We start from the raw sequence: 22,355 nt of genomic DNA, 5'->3' as shown, positions 1-22,355 counted from the left end.
GAGACAAATTACATTATTATTATTGGCCATGTCGCACAAAACTATAATATTATAATGACTGTGTTATATTTATTTGTATAATATTTATAGTCATTATATGATTATGAGTTACAATACATTTCAAAAGAAGAAGAAACGACGTTCAATCGCTCCGATATCGTTTTGGTATATCGTATAGGTACAGTAGGTACACAGATCCGCTACTTCGGCTGACCGATTTAAACAATAATTATTGGATATTCGTACAGCGGAAAAATTTAAATATTTCATACGAAGAACTCGGTAGTAAGTCTGCAACACGACAAAGACACAACGTATAATATAATATGTATTATGTATAGAACACAATAATACGATGTGACGATATTATATGTATTGTCGGGCACTCTATAGAGGCGCGATTTACCGCCGATAACGTCGCAAAAAAAGGCTTATATTATATTTTCTTTTCGTCCCGAATCGGCCGGCTCCGGCTCGTGTTATAAGAGGCCGCCTTGAAGTGTGCACGACGGATGCAGAAATCCGAGTTAAGTTCACTCGCTCAAAAGACGTGCTTTTAAGCACACTTCGACGTCCTCTCTGCCCTTTGCGGACGACGCGCAAACACACACACGCGCGTACGCATACATTATTTCATAATGCAAGGCGGCACTGCAAAGGCGACGGCGGCGGCGGACAGAAGAATAGCCGTGGCGGTTGCGTTTGACAGTTTGCAAATGTCTATGCGGGCGCCATTACCGCCGCCGCCGCAGCCGCCGAAAGGAATCGGCACTTTCAAAAGTTGGGCATTAGATATATATGTATGTAAGTGTTATATTTTTTTCTTTTCTTCCGTCCGCCGCCTCCGCCGCCGTCGTCGTCGTCGGTCGCTTCGAGTGTGTGTGCTGCGAGTGCGCGCGCACGCTACCCGAGCCGTAGAAATGACACAGAAATTGATAGCTTTTCGCCGGTATATGGTACCCCAGGGTGTTGTGTGATGTGTATTTGCGGACTGCAGATAGCGGTTTGGAGTGGTAGTGGTGGGTGGTCGTGGTCGAGTGCGCGGGGGAGGAGAAAAGAAAAAAATAACGCCTGAACCGTCGTCGGGGATGAACGCGACGGCCTACGATATCATTTATTTCACGGCGAGAAGAAAGCCAAAAGCAGTGGTCCCACCACCACCACCGTTGTAGACTATTCGGAAAATACCTATCGTCGAACATGTTATAATAATATATTGTATCGAACTTTAAACACAGTTCAGTATTTGGGAATTGTGGAAAATGTGCAGCGAGTAGTAAACCACGACCTCTACGATGATTTAACCATATGCTATAGCTATATAGCTTTTTACTATTTCGTCGTATACTAGGTGTATTATTAAAACATATTATAATAACTAATATGGACGACATGAACCGTCAATAAATATATAATGTTTGATAATTGAACACACTCGAATTATTGTCTTCCGTGAAGGTTAATCAATTAATTACTACTTAAATATTGATTTCTGATTTCCAGAGTATTACATTGATATGTACACACTTAAAAAATATGATTAGTTACATTTATATGTAATTTGACATGCCTTCTTGTGTTTTAATAGAAGCGTTCATCAATATTTTCAAAATTGGGTATAAGTAAAAATAAAAAAAAGGAAACTGAATAATACAAATTCAAGTAAGTTATTCATATTATTGAGTCGTAGGCGTTTGAGAAATTAATAGTAAAATATTTCATATTTAAACTAAAACAATATATTAACATTATATGTTTTGAATTTGTATTATATCATATTATTATAATACATACCTTCCTATTTTTGTTTTAGCTGTAAATTAAGTAAATGTAAAATAAGATTTTTATCTTGAATTAATTTAAAAAGAAATAAAAAACATAAAAAGAAATATGAAATAGTGATAGTGAGAACCAAAAAATAATATTTTTTTTTTATCTGGACAAAAACATATTCTTTTATCTTTATCTGGACATTTTCAGATTTTTTTTCTTTGTGTAGATAAATGCATAGGTATATTTGTGTATATTATGTTTCATATATTTTATCTCGATATATTTTACATTATCTATTCCTATCATTATTTATTGTGGACTCAGATTCAAATGTTACTAACTTGAATTTTTTTTTTATCCAATTTTTGTACATGTATATTATTATGTAAGTTAAGTTACCAATGACCTATAATTTAAGCACACAAACAAACCACTTAAACGCATTATAACAATAAATGTATAAAGCTCAAATATCCAATTGCAAAACAGATTCCGATAAAGTGAAAAAAACAGATTTACAATTAATGGTTTGGTTAAGTTATCTGTTTAACTTTTTGATCCATAAATGAAATTGTTTAAACCATCGTTTTTTACGTTAAGTTTCGTATATATTAAACTCAAATTATTAAACTTAACAAGGAACGGCATTGTTTTAATTTTTAGGTTTAACAATCATAATGGTCAAAACACTGTGAAGTTTTAAATTGCTCTTCCAAACAATTTGATGTTTTATGATAAGACCTTTTGTTTCTGAGACTATATACGTCATGTTATTCATATATTTCTTTTAAAGTCGCACACGTTTCAAATTAAATTTGTAAGATACCAATTCAATCTTTATCAATTATTAATAATCAGTCCGGAAGGCGAAAATATACGAAAATGAAAATAATATTTTTCTAAGGTGTTATGAAATACGATATTATAATCGCTAGTTATATAATTTATGTTTAATATGCGTATGCATAATATGTGTATCAATTCATGTACACCTAAGTATTTAATATCTGTACTTTCAGAGGGGAATCGAGAGATAAAAATAACCGATTTCCATACTGGAGTCAATTAGTATCTATTTAAATATTCAGACGAGATCTGACTACGACTCGATCGTCTCGGTAGTAATGCATTATATAAGAAATTATAAATATTTATGTTTAAACGTTACGATCGCATAGAAACGAGATTTTTCGTAAGTATTGTCATTTAAAATTTAACAAAAATATTATGAAATAACTATACGCTAAATTCACCAACAAAAATCAGCGTTGTATTGTAATATATTATATTGGATATTCGATTGTTTGTAGGTTATCAGTTTGGCGATTTCGTAGATGTCATTCCTCCAGCCTTCGAGTAACACGGCTTACGATGCGGTGGTCAAATAATTATTAATGACAAATCGATACTATATATGTTTAGCTACTGTCTGCGTTGGTACCGGTATATTAGAAACAAACATTATAACGTCTTCCGGGATGACGGCGGGGAATTCGGGGATCGTGGTTAAAATAATTACATAATAATTTAATATAATTAATAATATAATATTGAAAATAGCGCCCGGACGAAAGTTCAATAAACCTCGAACCTTAAAGACGTTTTGTCTAAATCACGAGTTTTAACCATAACTATGTATACGCGTATTATTATTAATATTTTGAGAAAATCTAATACTCGTCCGTAAACAATGCCTAACTTTCTACGAGCTAAACAACAACACGAGTTATATAATAGGTTGCACTCGAAAACTTCTTCCCGTATTATACACCTATACTATATAGAAGTACCTATACACGTACAGGTATAATATATGTATACTTCGTATATTCATTTTGAGTAGAACTCCAATATTATTCCTTATCTCAGCATCCTCGGTGTGTATTAGTACACTCCGATATTAACAAATAGTTTATTTAGCAATTAACAAACTTTATTATCAAACGACAGTGTGAGATAATGTTGTTGTAGTATTATTATTCGATCTGCAGAAATACGTTTATTGCGATTAACAGACCGTCCGTAATGTAAAATGTACGTGTACATAATAATATATATTATTATTAGTAATTGAATAATCTATTTTAATTGAGTCATAAGATATTATATTATTATATGTATTATAGTCGAACTGAGATCTCAGATCATAATATTATATATGTTCACCGAGAAATGGATAACTCGAAACAAATTTCAACTCTCTAAAAATAAACTATATGACCGAAATCCGATAAGAAATTAATTTTTATTTTATTTTATATAAATCGATCGAAAAATCTACTTTTTTTAGTTGTTCTCGTCATTAATTTAGTCGTAGTTTAATAAGTCTATATTGTTTTTGGATTGAATTCTAATAATATTTTTTTTCACAACACTCCCCGTTCAATATTAAAATAATGTTAAACTGTAGTTTACATAATCTATATATTAATGACTAATAATAAAATTCAAACATACTAGTGTATTATGAATATTTTAATTTTAAGTATAAATTATTTATGAGTTAGTAATCAATGGACTTGCGACATTGTTATTGTTATGTAGGGGCGATCAGGATTACAAAATTTTCAACGCCTACCCTTTAAAATGTACATGCCCCCTTAACCGCGACCGATGATAAAAATGAATATTAAGTTGTAATATTATATCGCTTTTTTTTTATATTATTATTATTATACTAGATCTGTTGATCGCAATTCGAATATTTCAAGGCCGATTTAACTAATTTATTCCGTCGCAGTCTTGCAGTACGTAGTGGTATACGATAAGTATTTATATTCAAAACAGAAACTCAGCACACCCACTGTCTACATCACCCTCCCCCCGCGATAAAATAACAGTGGCTAATATTACGACTACGATATATCGTTAAAATGTGGCTGGCACAAATCTGATTGATAGACAAACCTCGATTGCGAGCCGTACAAAGTAAGTAGAAAATTTTGTTTCCAATGTTTATTAAGTATAAATAAATAGCATAGTACTATTTCTGTGAGTTTTTCGGTATAAATATAATACAGCAAATTTACTCGAACTAATAATATTCGGCGTTAATATTTCAACAACATTAAGTTTTTATGCGAAATTTAATCCATTATTTTCTATTTTAAATTCAAGTACAGGTACTTAAATGTTTTGGAATTAAAACATTTGAATTGTATAATATAATAGTAAGAATTTGTCTTACGGTAAGGTAAGTCAGTAAATGCGTTTTTTAACTTTTGAAAACGATTATACTTTTACGAGTTGACCGTTTTATCAGTAGCCTTTGCAAAGCCTGACTAATATTTAAAAGTCTGTATAACTTACGCGTGGAAAATTCAAATAACTTTCTATTTTTATTATATATCCGTTGTTTAGAGAACCGACCCGCGTTTGGCGGACGGAATCGGGATAATTTTCTCTGGAGCACAATACAGGACTACCGGTCGAATTCGGACCGCAATCGGGCTTCTACGCCTCCACAGTTCCGTATTCCGACACAGTGGCAGATCTCCCGTGTATACATACACCGTAGTCCACATAATACGCTTACATATTCGTATTCCCGGGTGGTTGAAGGCTTTTTCTTTTTTTTTTTTTTTTGTAGTTTTCTGCGCCCTCAGCGACTACAATTTATTATCTACTTCTATATATCATACACCTATACGCATCGTGCTCTTATACACACCTTCTCCGTCCCCCACCTTCCAACTCTCGTCCTTCTCGTCATCATATTGTATCTTTCCGCCGCACACGATTTATATATATACATAGTTCGCAGCGCGTACAATGTCTGCTGGTGTGGTGCTGTGCTGCGTTATTTTCCGGCCGTCGCCGCCGCCTTGTAAGCGCGTGTGCGGTCCATTGTGCGGGGCGGCTGGTGGCGGGGCGGCGATGCTGCGTCATGACGTTTCGCGAGGGAAATGTGTTTTCGAAAGAACGACAGGGCCGGGTGGGGAGCTGAGAATTCGTATAATGTATATAATATGTGTATGTATATGCGTATATTACGTATGTGTACGCGAGCATAACACCGCGGAGAGGAAGAAGAAAAAAAGCAAAAGAAGAAATGTACGAGTGCGTGTATAATTTATACATATATGTATATATATTTGTGTGCAGTGTATAATACACATTACACATTGTGTGTGTATACGCGCGTGGTATAATGGTCGTCCGGGGAGGGTCGAGTGAAGTAGGGTGGCGTGGTCGGGGTGGTGTTGAAGAAATCGAAGGAAAATAGCTACATTTATTTCGCATGGGATATAATACGCGTGTATATAATAAAACGTGTATGCATGTGTGTGCGTGAGATTTTACATGGCGATGCACTAATATGTATACACGTATGATATTTTTTTTTTCGTATATATATATATATATTTATTTCACTCGCCCCGTTCGTCCGACACTCGGTTGCGAAGGTGTAGCGGTCGGAGGGGAGGGTCGGGTTATATCTTTCCGAGATTTGAAATATGAGCTCCTCGGGAAAACTGGGCATTCAGACCGTCGACCAGCTGTCTGTCCCCACACACACGCACACGAAAGCGCGTGCGCGTACACGCACACACACACACCGGTATCTACGGGAAAAAGACACATTTCACGGTTCGCGAATTACGCGCGCGCGATTTTTCTTTTCGAGATCACCGCCGCGTTCTTCACGCGTCCTTGCGTTTTCCAGCAGCAAAAATCACGGCTCGCAGCCACCGCCGTAGACGACTGTGCGGGGTTTTTTTTTTTCGTTTTACTTCTCCCCCCCCCCATCCAGGCATCTTCCTCTGACCTCACGTCCCCTCACACACCCACGCACTATGTCTGAAAAAATATAAGCCAATCACTTCGGGATGTGGATAATGTTATAAGAATAGTAGTCGGCCGAGCGAAAGCAGGAGACGTCGTGGCAGGTGATATACCTACGTACATAATAATATAGTTTTGAATCAGTTTCAGTGAACTTTTTCCAAATGTTATACACTAAGACGGCGTTTCAACTCTACGTCGGAATTTTAAACAAAACACATTATATTTTATGATTATGTAATAATATAATAGATGTAACAGTTAGTTTTGTCATTTAACCGGGTATAAACTGCTGCGGTAATGGTTTATCTCCCCTTCAGTTGACATTTAAAATATAGAGCCTTATTATAAAATGAATTTTGTAAGCAACAACTTTCTAAAAAAATGGTTCATTAATAAAATAATCATTCGATTTTTTTATTGTGTCTTATTGTTCGCAATAATGACTTAATTTAATAGACTTATGTGTGCACGATTTTGAGTGAATTTTTTATTTTACATTTAATCTTTTGTATTAGACTCTCAATTATTTTACCTAGTAACTCATAACCTTAATAATATTAATGTAAAACATGTAATAACATATTATATGTTTTACTTGTTTATTATATTATTTGATAATATTATGTTTCTATTAAGTTAAACTTAATTTTTGGTAACACGGCGTTATGAATAGGCAAATTAGGTACAACATGGAGCAGTTTAATTTATTTGTATAGGTCATGAAATAAAAATATTTTAATCATAATATAATATTATGATGATCAATTATAAAAATTATACCACGTAACTTTTGGTCTGTCTATAATATAATAACATAAATAACAAAAATATCATATCATCTACAATTTGGAAGAGTTATTATAAATTTTAATTATTTTCACTTATAAATAAATGTAACAATATTAAACTAAACATGATACGATTAAGATTTAATAAAAATAAAACTTAATATTGTTCATTATATAACAATACTGTGTTTTAAAAATAATTTTTAAAGTTTCCGTGTAAGCTGAGAAAAAACGCGATAAAAAATTAGTCTAGTGCTTTTCAAGAGATGAAATATCTTTATGATGTGGTTACACCTGTTTTATGAAATGACATTGTATTTAAAAGTAATAATAAATATTATCCAATTAAAAAAAAAACAATATTGAGTATTTGACCTGTATTGATTTTTTGTAACCATGTTTTCTTTAACATTTCGCTATTTATCATCATAAGCTCTAGAGAAACTAAAAAAAAAATCCAAAAGATGAACTGTTTATAATATAAATTAGATATAATTCCCATGTCGATAGTAAGAATTACTCTATATACATTTGAATTTTTTTCATTATCTAGAAGAGTATCCAGGAAAAAAAATGCTTATTCATTGTAAATCCAATTTAAACAATCCTTAATAAGAATTATAAGCACAATACTAAAGTAATATGAATTACATTTTTGGATTCATTATAAAATACTAGTTTATATATTAACTAAAAATTTTAAAGAATTAAAAAAAAAAACTATAAGTATTATAGCCTATAGATAATGATGTATAAAAATATTATTTTTATGGATTTTGTATAAAATGAACTACAAGTGTGGTTGTAATATTTATTACAATAATAATCAATATGAAGAATGAAGAGTTTCGGGATGAAAATTAATTGATGTATATGTGCCATGTGGGTTAAGTGAAAACTTATATCAATACTTACTTCAACATCAAGACCCGTACCATGTAATGGATAAATGAGTTATGTCGACTTTTAAAAAAAAAAAAGGTTATTAGAGAGAACGTAATACACCCCAAACCATTTACATGTTTTTTTTCTATTATTGTATACTCGTGTATGAAAAAAACCCACTCGAATTATTCCAAATTAAGTATAAGATTATGAAATAATTTTATAATTATTATTACTACTTAGCTTTGAGATGACAGAAGAAAATATTTATATTTTAACCATTGATAAGACCGTATAATAGATAGTCAAGACATTTCATACAACCACACTCGTCGAAGTGTCACAGTGTTAATAAATTGCATCGTGACTGCATAGTTGTAGTTTTCAATTCAATTTGATATTTAATATTGTACACTGACCGAGAGACAATAAACTACACAACATGACACAAAATGCTATAATAATTTAGCGAAGTGATTAATAAATTAATACTGTGTTTTAAATTTATACTTAGTATAATATTAAATGAGCAGAGTTAATATATTTAACTAAATCTTTGTTTATTTAATGAGTATTATACGCATGTCCTAGCCTTTTAAACATTCTCAAGTAATTGCCACGATGGACGTAGTTTTTATCAAAACTTAACGTCGTATTGCGAGAAGACGAATGCACAAAATATACATATAAAAACAAGACCATATATTATATCCGCTTATAATATGATGTAACACGATTTTGTTACCACAATGTTAATCCAGGGGCGTCCCTAGACAGTTTTAAAGGGGAGGGGCAAACCTATTTTTTAAATCAATATATTATAGGTACGTATTATTATTATTATTATTAATAATAATAAATAAATATAATTATACAATGTATTTGTTATGGGGGAGAGGCGAATACATCTTCTCCTCCTTTGAGGACGCTCCTGTGTTAATTGCTCTGTAACTAGAATTAATTGATAGTAATTGTGTCAGCAATAACTATTGTACAATATAATTGCAATGCAAATGCTTTTGACATATATGTATATGTCTTATGACTGGGGGGTCATTTTCTTAATTTGTGCGACACCGAGAATGTTACTAGTCGAGACGGTGATTGTTTATAGCAACCGGTTGCTGTGCAACAATTTAAAAAAAATAATAAATAACAAAAAAAAATACTATATTTTTAATTTATCTACAGTTTAATCCTCTTCTCCTCATATCTAATACCTAATCGACATTGACATTCTTATGTCAGCTGTATTGTATGTAGTGTATATATAATTATTAATGTAGTTTTTTAAATCAGCTATGGACTAATTGTACTCTTGCGACAAAATTTAAAATAAACACATTTAACTTAAAGCCTGTAAGTAATTTTTTTCTGGAAACACATTTAATATTTGAAATTAATATACAATATAATTTAGCTAATGTCGGAATTTCACAGATAAATATTGTATTAACGTATATTTAGTTGTGTGATTTTCGTCTATATCTATAATGATTGTTCATTAAGTTGATTTTTTATCGAATAGTAGAATGAGTTTATTTGTCATGAATAACATGAGATTTGCTATCAAATGTGTTTAAAAGGTTCAAACTAATTTGTTCCAATTCATTAACTTGTTGCTTCTATACGCTATTAATGGATTTAATCCAATTTATTTGTGTTAATTAATTTTAAATTTGACACAAATTTAAATAATTGTGAGGTGTATTAAAATTGTATTTACTTAGAACAATACTAACCCTTCGATGATATGTCATCCAACCCAGAAAAAAAAAATCATAAGCTCAATATGTAAATTTTATATATACTAGTTTTAAAATATAATTATAATATTATAGTTTAATATTTAAATTAGTATTTGATTTTTTTTTTTATGTTCTAAAGCTGGTATTTTTAGTTTTATGACAAAAACACTTAAAAAAAAAAAATGAAACAGTAGAAAGTGTGACAATTTCTCTCGGTCTCCCTTAATAATAATATTATAATCTCGTGCAAATATGAACTTTGCGTTTACTGAACATTTTATTATTATATTATAATACCTGTAAATGACGTGAACATGTATTTACGTATTACCTATTATATATTCTTATCGTCTCGCCGTCTTGTTTGATTGCAACAGGAACCGCGTGCATTCCGTTTCGATTGAGTTCAAATCGATTGACCTAAATAAAAAAGCGTGCAAACTATTATTTATTTCTAGAAACATCAATAATCTAATGTAATCATTTTTTTTTAATTTAATCGAGAATAAGTAAAATTATTTTAATAGGTAGCACGATGATATTTTTTATCATTAAACAATAATTTTCTTGTTAAATTCACTTATTTCCAAATAATAACTTATCATTTATTTAGTTAATTTTATATCTATATGTCACAACAACGTTTTTTTTTTAAACAAAAAATATACATTTAATTCTTTTTTATCATTTTCGTTTGTGTGCGTATGTTATAGTTCTAAATTGCATATAATATAATATTTTTCAGGATTATAAAAATCGAATTTCAAACCGTTATATGGTTAGTTAGTAAATAACTTTAAAAAAGAATATTTATTTAATATTTTTTCATTACGGTACCTACATTAATTTACAAAGAAAACTATGGAATAACGGTAGAGAAATCGTCGTAATAACTAAATCAGAATAATATAATTACGCTCGTTGGTATCTATAACACTGTCACATCTCATATAATATAATAAATATAATAAGTATACAACACAATTATTCACGATAGAAATAAACGACTTTGTTAAGTATTATATTAGCATGTACTCAAATTATAAACCGCATTTTTTATTTGATCTATAAGTATATCGAGTGATCCTGTGCGTACGCCACAAAGAATATATTAACTTCACGGTTTAAACATTTTTAGAAATATATATTATTTACTATTATAGAATACTATCATGAACTTTTTCAAATTATATCATACCGGTCGTGTGCTTGGCTACAAACTCCCGCCATCTATTGAATATAATTTAATATGCCCTTTAAAACGTTATTGACACGAAATGAACTTGTTTGCCAAACGGTCCCCATCGTGTGTATTCGACGCGTTTGATCTCCATCGCTGCTACTATGCGAACGATCGAGATTTTGTATTTTTTCGATCTCATGGTAAATGTGTAAAATACATAGGTGGTACGTTGACAAGACGAAAATAACGTGTCGTGAACGAGTACAAAAATCATATTTCATCGTCAAAGTTATAAGTAAGTACATAATATAATAGCCTATTAAACAGAGTTATCCGTATTGATTTTTTGTTTATTATAATCATATTTTTAGGTTCAAGCATTGATTTTAATTTGATATCCTGTACAAAAGATTGAATATTTTTCAAAAACATTGATTTAAAATCACAAATATTGAACAAATGGGTAACCCACTATATCTATTTACTGTAATAATACGCATTTAAATTCTTAAGTTTAGACGAGTAGTCTGATTAATACAATTTTTGTGGGATACCCATTGTCGTATTATTTCGGTCACTTAATCTCCGTAAAATAAACAATTTAATATTCAAAACGATTACTATACAGCCCACGTTATATTTTGATATCTACTTATATCAACATGTCAATATTTCTAGAAATGTTTATAGGATTATAAAATTAAGAATAGAATATTATTATAATTAAATTTGGTCGTAGGTATAGTGATTAAAAACAAATCTTAAAATCTAAATAAATACATTTTTTTTTTTTAATATTACGCAATAACCGTTCATATTTTTTATAGAAAAAAAATATTACAAACCGACTAATTTATTGAATACGTCAAACCCATCGCGGCTGTTGCGCACGATTGTCATAATATTATAATCTGAAATGTACACGAAAATATATAATGTTTTAAACATTCACTCGTCTGTAATATTGTTTTGTATAAACTCGGTGTTCATTACGTTGTCGAGACCAATGTTAAATCTTAAAACGCCCATAGCAATGTTCTCGGATACCTAATATATAAACGAATATTATTACACAATAATAATATCAAAACGGAAGAAACTAAACGTAAAAAACAATTTTTACCGGTAAACGTATACCTATACGCATTATATTAACGAAATATATAAGGCACATACAAATATTCATCTATATTATATGATATATATATATATATACGTATAGAACACAAAGGTACAACTATAGCTATCTATCTTTTTATAAAGTAAAAAGACGGTTTTGTTCTCCGAGAGTAGTATAATATTATTTGCCCTTTAAAAATCATATTCCGTGTAATATGTAATATAATATTCTCATTAAACCACACACACACACACACACACACACACACACACACACACACACACACACACACATACACATATACGTCTTATATACCTGGGCACTTTCCGCAATGTCTTCCGGCTGGCAGACGAATATCGCAATATCAAGACGTCGTGGAGCGCGCGCATGGCCACAAAGACGACGCGTAACGGAGAGACGGTCTCTATTTTTCTTCCTTTTTCATTTTTCATTTTTTTTTTGCTGTTATTATTATTATTATTATTATTATTATTACAAAAATGTACTACTCGCGTTTTTTAGTCTTTCCGGCGACGAAAATGACGGATTCGCCTTAACAAGGGTTTATATGAAAACCCGGCGATATTAAATTGCAATGCGACGACGACTACATACACCGTCCGTATATACGGTATTGCCTTTCATTTTTTTCCCCTCCCGCAGACACTCGACAATAGAGGGGAACAACTCTCAGACACACGTGCATACTTTTGCCTTTAGAAATTTAATATATGTACGCTCGCACAGACGCACAGACAGGCGCGCGATAGCCCGCGTATATACTTTGCGCTGTACACATATAATATTATCATGTATAAACCGACTACATTATATATTATTATTTTATACGCAGACGAGCAGGGTACCGAAAAACGTTTCGAAAATATTATAAGTATTCGTCGTCGTTGTCGTCGTCATTATAATAATCGCATACCCATCATATTATAGTCATAATATTATTTTGGGAGTGACCGAGAAAAAAGTTTCCTCTGCGACCGTCGCTCGAATATCGCTTTTTTTTTCAAACCGTCGTCGGTGATACGTTTTAAGTACCATATTATAGTGTAGGTATTATAATATATATTTTATGTTTAACGAGTGTAAGATGTATGGCGGTCGCCGACGTGTTACAGTGCAGTTTAGCGCGAAGATTAATTATTATCATCGGCAGAAAAGTTATGTATTATTGTACGCTCGTGAATCAACGGTAGTCGGACGTCGTATACCGATAAATAATATGATTGGTATTGCGTTGTTTTCTGTGTTTTTTAGTACCCAGTGAATAATTTGAACGTACGTCGTGCGGATAATCTTTTATGACAGTCGATATGACGTTTAGATCGTTAACCTGATATATATTATGATATTGTGTAATAAGTAATACTGTTATCGATTGTTTTGTTTTTGTGCGATATTAGTTTTCTAAGTACGCGTTGTTAATAATCTTTTTTCCACAATACGCGAAAGTTTTATAGGGAAGTTACCTATCGTATACGTACTATACATTTCTTTTGTGACATAAATACGGTATTATAATAAGTCTTTAAAACCTTTGAACAACATTGTTTTAGTGGATTTTTGCGTTTTGACTAATCGAAAATTATTTAATTTGATTCAGTGTTTACTGGAGCTGATTTTTGCAAACATCAAATTAATATTATACGCGCTCATTATTTATATGTAATACATTTAAGCGATCAAATATCTGTAATTAGTAGAATGTAGTAAGTAGGTATAGTCATTAATATGAAAAAAAAAACGTATTATTGTAAGAAATCAGATTTATTTTTGTAAAAACGTGTTGATACATTTTTTTCTTCGCAATCGCATAAATCAAATAAGAAAACGTATAATAACGTAATCAACTGCCTGATTGTTGTAGTTAAAGAGTTTTTATTATAAAAAGCTCATTCTACTGTTTGATAAAAGCGGCGAGCTGTTGCTCTCGTCGTGAACACCGTAAAATGATTTGATGAATGTAAAAACGAAAGAAAAAATATCGATATCGTCTAGGTGTAATATACTAATGACCTTAAGGGAGGAGGAGACGCAACAACCCTCTCGTATAATAACATGTTATTACGTTAATATTTCATTTACGCGGGCGACGACAGTCGTGGCGTGCGTGCGTTGAACAAGCCGATATTTCGGGGGTAAATTAGGCAACTCATCGTGCGTTTCGACACGTCGTCGGCAAATGCCGCCGCCGACAAGGGGTTGGTGTATTTTTCCGTCGAGTTATCGCACCCCAACACTTTCGCGGCGCGTAACAGATTTTAATTTTTAATTGTACGTCCGCCGCCCTCTTACATCTGACATAACGTCGTGTACACGATAATAATATGTATATAGCATATTATAAATACCGTTCGACGGCGACGTCGGCAATAATATTATAATCGACGGCAACAGATAACGACGTCTCTATAATAATATTTATGAGCCCGATACGCCGTTATTATAGTAGTGGTTATTATTTTTATTTATTTATTTATTTATTTTTTGTTTCGTTTTTAATTTTTTTTTTCTCTTAGTCACTATCAAAACGATATCGATTGATTGTTTCCCGCCGTTTAACAGCAGCCGTCGGCGTTATCCGATAAAAATAAAAAAAAAACGAAATCGCTAACTTCAAGACCGTTTATTTTCCTCGCGCAGTACGATTTTGTACGAATATTGTATAAAACATTGGTCGATTTTATATTTTAAAAATAATAAACATTATACTTAGTTAAATAGTACAATAAACCTCGATCGACTTATACCGTCGGTGGCGCGTGTAATTTCTAATTTAAGTTAAGCGACGTTTTTTCTTTCGATATTCAATCTTTTCTTTACTTAACGCACTGTCATAAAACACTATTGCGAAATCATATTGATCAAAGAAATAATCGTGACGTTAAAAAAAAAAATACAAACAAACCAAAAGCGACACGTGCCGTTAAAATTAAATAATTTTTGCTTTTACAAAACGTACAAAAAATAAACCGAAACCTTTCAATCCTAGAACGTTATAATAAATCCTGTCGGGTCCGGACCACGAATTAAACTCTTAGGTCTTATTCGATAGCTACTCCTCTTCGGTCTTATTGAAATCTTATATATTATTGTACGAGGTACATCGCGAGTAGTTTATACTAAAAATTGCAGTCGACCGATGACTGCTGCGCACTGTTGGGCTAAGTTAGTTATAATATTTCACATTTATCTATTGATATAATAATTTTTTTTTTTTTAATCGTATTATGTATTATCAAGATAATTTTTTTATTAACACCTTTACTATATTTAGATTAAAAAAAAAAAAAAAAAAAATGATATGAACACAAAACTGCATTCGCGTGCACGCTATATAATATATATTACAATATAATATGTGTTGGCGGTTTTGAGATAATTTATACGTTTTATCTTTCTTTCCGTAGTCTTCCCTTGTTTTTTTTTTTATTTCGTATTATTCAAACGAACGTCGACCCATATTCGGATCATCGAACACCTGCAGTGATGTAATATATACACCGTCACAATAATATATTATATTATTATATGCGACTGGCTACGGCATTTCAAACGCTCTGACCCGTGAACTACAGACTTTGGCGTCGAATTAACTGGCCGCCGTGTTCGTTTGTTGACATAATTATAATAATATTATTAGGTTCGTTCTATAATCCTGTATGTGGGAGTCAAGTCTGGGAAATGAAATAAATGTTTTCCATAAATATTAATTCCTATGAAAATATTGCAAAATATAATGATTTATTTAAATCATGTAATAATACGATGACGTTGGATAGCGTGTATCTTACTTATGACTCGAAGTTAATGTTAAAAACCAAAAATAATTACAATGCAAAAGTATAGCATGTACGTGAATCTTCATGGCGTGTGGAATCGATGACGTTTTTTATATAATGATAGTTAGTATTCAGTGTTGTACGAACATAAACAAAATTTGATCGAGATAAAACTAAAATATGATACTTAAAATGTTTATGTATAAATAATGGACGGAATGTAACCATACATTGTACCATAATATTATACATTATAAACAGAAAATTATTTAAGACTATCATTTAGGTACTTTGTAAAATAGTATTTTTGCTATAAATGTAATAATTAAACATATACATATATGTTTAAATGCGTACAATCGTAAATACTATTGGCCATTCAAATTTTCAAAAACAAACATTATATATACTATAGATACAAAACAACTAAAATAACACATTATGTACGTAGGTAATACAATATTTATTGCCTACATAAAATAACTAAAAGACTACGAAATAAAAATGTTTCGATAAATAAACAACTCTCGACGTAAAAAATAAAATCGCTACTACCTATACAGAAATAAAATTTAAAATATTATCGAAACGATTTTTCTTGTTAATTATTTATCTCAGATTATCCATTTTTTTTATTTTTCATACCTAGATATTTTTATTTACATACAATTCGGTTTACACTGATGACATAATTATCTAGGCAACGGCTTGAAAAACCGCGGTCATGCGGCCAATATTACTACAATTGTTTATAACGATTAAATATGCACGATTTAATAATTACGGCTAGCCGCTTAAGCCGCTTATTACGACGGCCGTGTCGATTTTGTGACTCGAAACAGTCGAAATACACGCGTACTTGAACTTCTCGACGGTATAATATTATTGTGCAACGCGTGAGATTGATAATATAATAAATAATAATTATTATTCTTATCGGACGGATGGCGACAACCGTATCCGCTGATGATGTTCGTCTCAATTAATAATTAAACATAATATTAATATTAAGATCGTACCGGCGGAAAGAGTGTCTTGTTAAACGCGACACGCGCTCTGCGTCCGCGTGTATGAGTATACTTACATTGTACATTAAATTAAGGTACCGACGTTATCGTCGTCGTCGTCGTCGTCATTAGGAGCTTAATGATTAGAATACCTACACTTACATAGTTTGAATAAAATTTATATGGATATCTAACGAGTCGAATCCGTGGAGTTTCTTGTCATTATTAGAACCACAGAACAGTCTAAGGTCGCCTGAACGACGTACTATAATTACCATATATTTTTTTTTTAACCGATTTACAAAACAAAATTGTCAATCCTCAATAGAAATATATATTTTTTAATATCATCAAGTTATTTGTTTTATAATATTATGCGATGCTCGAATAATTATATTATGGTATTCAGAAAAATAGATAAATGGAGTACGATATACATATCATTATGTGCCCTACATATAATAGACGAAATATTCTATATTTAATTTTTTTCTAAATTATTGTTTTTCTATGAATAATAACCATACAGAAATAGATAACTCAGGTTTCGTTAATAAATTCTAGTCTATATAACTATTATTTTATTTTTATTTAGCTATATTTTGGTTTAATAATTCATGAATGTTTAAGCAATGCTCATATTATATAGTTTATTAGTACTATGTAAGCGAAATTAATTTCTTAAGCATCATTGTCGTTTTTAATACTATTGTGTCTGCCACTAATATAATTATACTTTTAAATTTTAATTACTACGAGTAGGCGAGATCGGACGTTTAATAATAAGATGTATTTAGAACCATTAAGACGGTCGTCGTTAAAGAATAACAATAATATCATACTAGCTACATGAATATTGTGATCGTAGGCATAATAATCTAATTGTTTTAATACTAATACTGCACTTATATTATATTATTATGATTCGAATGATTTTAATACTGCAGTTATATACTGTTGTCTAAGTTAACCAGCCATATAATATTTTACGTCTGTTATAAATTCGAGATGCGTGTCTCGGGGAATCGAACTTCGAACACACTTTGATGTAATATTATTATTTTTTAATTCGAGTCATGATAGCTATGTGAATAAAAAGTTGTTAAAATGTTGGTCGCATATTTGTGTTACAAATTGGAAACTCCAAGGTTAGTCTTTATATTGTTTACTTTTTTTTTTGTTTCCGAGAAAATTGATTTTTTTTTTTAATACTGTTTGTCGCATTATTCAAGATAACATCTCGAGAATATATTAAATGATAATCAAAACATTAAAATAGGTATAAGAGTAGTCGAAATACGTTTTTTTTTTTTTTAATAGTGTCGTTTATATAATAATATGATAAACCACATCAAAATCAAACTTTTAGCTTTCAATATTTAATTCGTAGATATTACATTTAGTTTAATTTATCAAATGTAAGTAAATCAAATCCTTTAGGTAATTGTAAGTAATTTGTTAATAAAGTTAAAAAATTTAAATAACATTAAGTTTGAATATTTTTTTTAAAACATATTACAATTTCCTCTCAATTAGTAACAACGAATATTTCTATTATATGATAGGATTGTCAGTGGAGACGAAATTATAATTTTATTATAATTATCTATTAATTTGCACTGCGTGATTAACAATATTTCGATTTTAAATTTTTCGTATGCGTTAAAATTAGCATTGTTTTTCCCGCCCAGTTCGTCATGATCGTCGTATTAAATTGTAAAAATATTACGTAGTTCCTACAATCATAATTTTGTATTAACATAATAATAATAAGTTAACATTAGCACGTTTTGGACGAACCAGTTTTAAACGAGGAAAAAATGCTGACGACTCAATGTCTATATTATGTATAGTCGTTGTCTAGCTGTGGTTAGCGAGCGATAAGGGGCGTGATGCAAAGGTTGCTACCCGGTGTATAGGTAGGCGGATGGGTGATATCGACGGCGGTAAACGTCCGGTAAACGGACCGCACTTCCTGCGGCATATCCGGTCTGACGTGGAGAGCACCTATATATACGTGACCGTGTATAATACGGATTTGTGTGTGTGTATTCCGATGGACGCAATATATATATAATATACCATATCATATATAATGGGAATGTCTCGTGTTAGTGCATTACATGCACATATTATACATATATATACCTATATGGTGGGGAGTGGAAGAGGAAATGCAACGGCAAGGCGTTTGAGATGCTGCGGACAAAAGATGTTCGGCGAGGGGTGGTTCGAAGAGTGTGTGTGTGGGTGCGTGGGTGGAGGGGTACGATTCTGGCCACCGGGGCGGTCCGCGCGGGTGGCGGGGGTCGGCGGTGTGCGCGTTCGTGCCGCCGTGTCTGCGGTGTCGCATTGTTTAGCAGTCGGACCCCTTTGGCGACGACGAGGACGCGGCGAGAGGGGACGGTCGCGGGCTGGGGTGGGCCGCGTGCAAATGTCGGAGTTTTCCTGGACAAGCGGCTGACCTCTTCAAATAATCAATAGCCGCCGCCGTCGAGGGAACACAAAAACCACCACGGGGTGGGAAGACAAGGCGGCGGGGGTGGAGTCACCGCTACAACACTACCACCATCGGTACAGTATATACCGCTTCCACCCCCTCGCCGCATACACGGTCGCCACTGTCGTTTCTTCTCTCGCAGTGTTTCCTCACTTCTTCTACACTTTTTCTCTCCCCGATCCGACCGTCGTTCCTCACGCATCCCTTCCACGACTTCGTCAACACACACACGCACTTCCGGTTCCCACCTCCTCGCCGCAGTCGCGTCCTATCGTCGCCCCGTCCTTGTTACTTTTTGTCGTTTTATGTAATATTATTATTACAGGACGCAATGTACACATAGGTATACGTACTAAAGCAATGATACCGTATAACAATTATTATTATATCAATGTGAAAAACGATAAAATAAATAATGATTTAATACGTCACGATACGTCTTATAGATTAGCATTACTCATTGCATGAGTTTTCGATTTTAATTACGCTCGCTCTGGAGTTATGCAAAGTGACGGTAAGTTTTACTGCGCAGACGCACAGGTGCCTATAATATCACTTACCACTTTTTAGATATACAATATATATATATTTAAAAGTTATTATAACTATATTATATATTGCACTTGATGACGAGGTAGCGACGTCTTACAATTTATTATTCGTTCATGTGGTAATTGCATTTCTATTGTCAATTTTCAGAACTGTGCACAGCGATACGTGACTTTGTAATACTATTATATAGGTAGGTAGACGGAATCGTAATTAAAAACTATTTTACAAAACGTGTTAAGTTCGCATCGCCGTATACAAATAATAATTACGATTTGACGACAGCTATACTACGATATTAACGTGTACGCGCGGTATTGTTTTTATTCTAGTTTAAACGACCGTGGTTTTCATAGCTATTTGATTAACAATACTTCCAACGTAATTATTTGATGTTATTTATTCGTCGTTTAATCGATGGATTAAAAACCCACCTCTTTAGACAAAATGAGTAATGAGTTTTACAATAGCGTAATTTACACCAGCGGCAAGCAACACGCGCTACTGGTGTTTAAAATTAAAAAAAAAAAAAAAGTTAATAAGTAGTTTTTCTCAAAGACTTCAAGAGCCCCCATAAATAAATCAAGACCGACAACGTTATTTGCTCCGTACAACTGATTCGTAAAACAGACGAGTTCTTATGGTAATTAGTAGACGTGAAATCAAGTGAAATAAATTAATTGTCATAATCAATAAAAAAAAAAAAAGAGTGTACAATACTTAATTACGGTTTACACGAAGGAATGATTTATCGTATCTAATTATAACGTTTTATTGGCCGTGTTTAAATATTTTAGGTAAATTAGATTTATATAAATTAGTAACCATAACGATAGGTCACTTGTAGCACATCAAATAATTGTGAAAACAAATACAAAACGAGTGATTGATTTTCGGCTAAATATATATAATATGCTTTAGTACAATACGAGCTCCACCGTTTAAACAAATTTACGTGTCAAATTTATACAACTGTTAATTAATTTTTTCCTTTTATAGTTTTTTTTTTTTTAGTTTCAATATTGTTCTATACATATTTTATCGTCATTAAATTACCATTTCAGCAATAAGTTCCTGATCTTTATCGCTATTCGCTGTCCAAGCGTATATTAAAATATGTAAATATACGTTTTAAAACAAATACCTATCTATGTATAATCAATCTCCTCCGCTTTATCTATGTATAAAATAGTAGCAATATACCTGTGTAAGTTTTGTGCCATACACTTTCACCGAATAAAATGTATATTACATATTATATAGTATATGCGTATTATAGGTATATTATAACCACACATAGTTGTAAAATCTTCTAATTCTCGGCGAATATTATGTAAATTAATGCAGTAGAGAATAATACGTGGAGAAAAGTTCATCGGGGCAAACAAAGAGTTTCCCATCACACATGTTGCCCGAGGAAACGTCATCATTCAACAGTTGTTGTTGTTGTTGTTGATATTTTGGTATGTATAATTTATGGTTCATGGAAAAACTTTTGTTACTCCACTGTAGTTATTATTATACAATAATATACTAAATATATATATATATATATATATGTGTGTGTAATAATAATTTTTTTTATATTTCCCGTTTAAACAATGTAACTGCACACCTATACGGTACAAAAAAAAAACGAACAAGACAATAAAATGTGAGTACATCGAATAAATATATGTTGTACGGCGTTATTGTAACCGCCCGTGGACGCCACTTCAGTGTATTAATAATTGAAGAAAAATATGATACCTACCCAACGAATGCTTTTTCTTAAAAACGTTTCAGTTTAAAAAAAAAAAAAGCGATAGTAAGTCTGGACCTGATGTATTGCACTATCTAGCACAATAAATACGATATCTGCAGCATTAAGCTTATCATAATATTTCGATAATATTTTGCGTTCGTCTATGCTCGAGAGAAATCAATCGCGGCATACGGCGTGTACAGTGGTATACTTACACGTCCTACATATACATTCTACCTATATACATTATATTATTTAAGCGGAGTGGAGTGGATCGACGCGGCGGAAACAATGTCATCGAATCGGTTGTACATTACCTATATTATGTGCGTATAGTGTGGTTTTGTGTTGTGTTTAATTGGCAGCCCTTAACGCGAAAGGATTACCTGTTCGAAAACCGTTATCCCGTGTGGGTATTTTATACCTGTCAAAAAGGAGGTTAAAATTCGTATAATAGAACGAAAATTCAATCC

At 31.9% G+C, this 22,355-nt stretch overlaps 1 long non-coding RNA gene across 3 annotated transcripts in view; it reads right to left on the bottom strand.

Moving 5' to 3' along the window:
• Positions 1–22,355, bottom strand: part of LOC114124853 (uncharacterized) — a 69,050-nt gene that overhangs the window by 16,843 nt on the left and 29,852 nt on the right. For all 3 annotated transcript variants that reach the window (XR_007604394.1, XR_007604393.1, XR_007604392.1), the window contains exon 3: positions 10,314–10,402. This is a non-coding gene — a long non-coding RNA (uncharacterized LOC114124853). The remainder of the gene's footprint in view (positions 1–10,313; positions 10,403–22,355) is intronic.

The sequence above is a fragment of the Aphis gossypii genome, chromosome 2 (genome assembly GCF_020184175.1).
Source record: "Aphis gossypii isolate Hap1 chromosome 2, ASM2018417v2, whole genome shotgun sequence".
NCBI lineage: Eukaryota > Metazoa > Arthropoda > Insecta > Hemiptera > Aphididae > Aphis > Aphis gossypii.
This window is presented reverse-complemented; position numbering and strand designations above follow the sequence as displayed.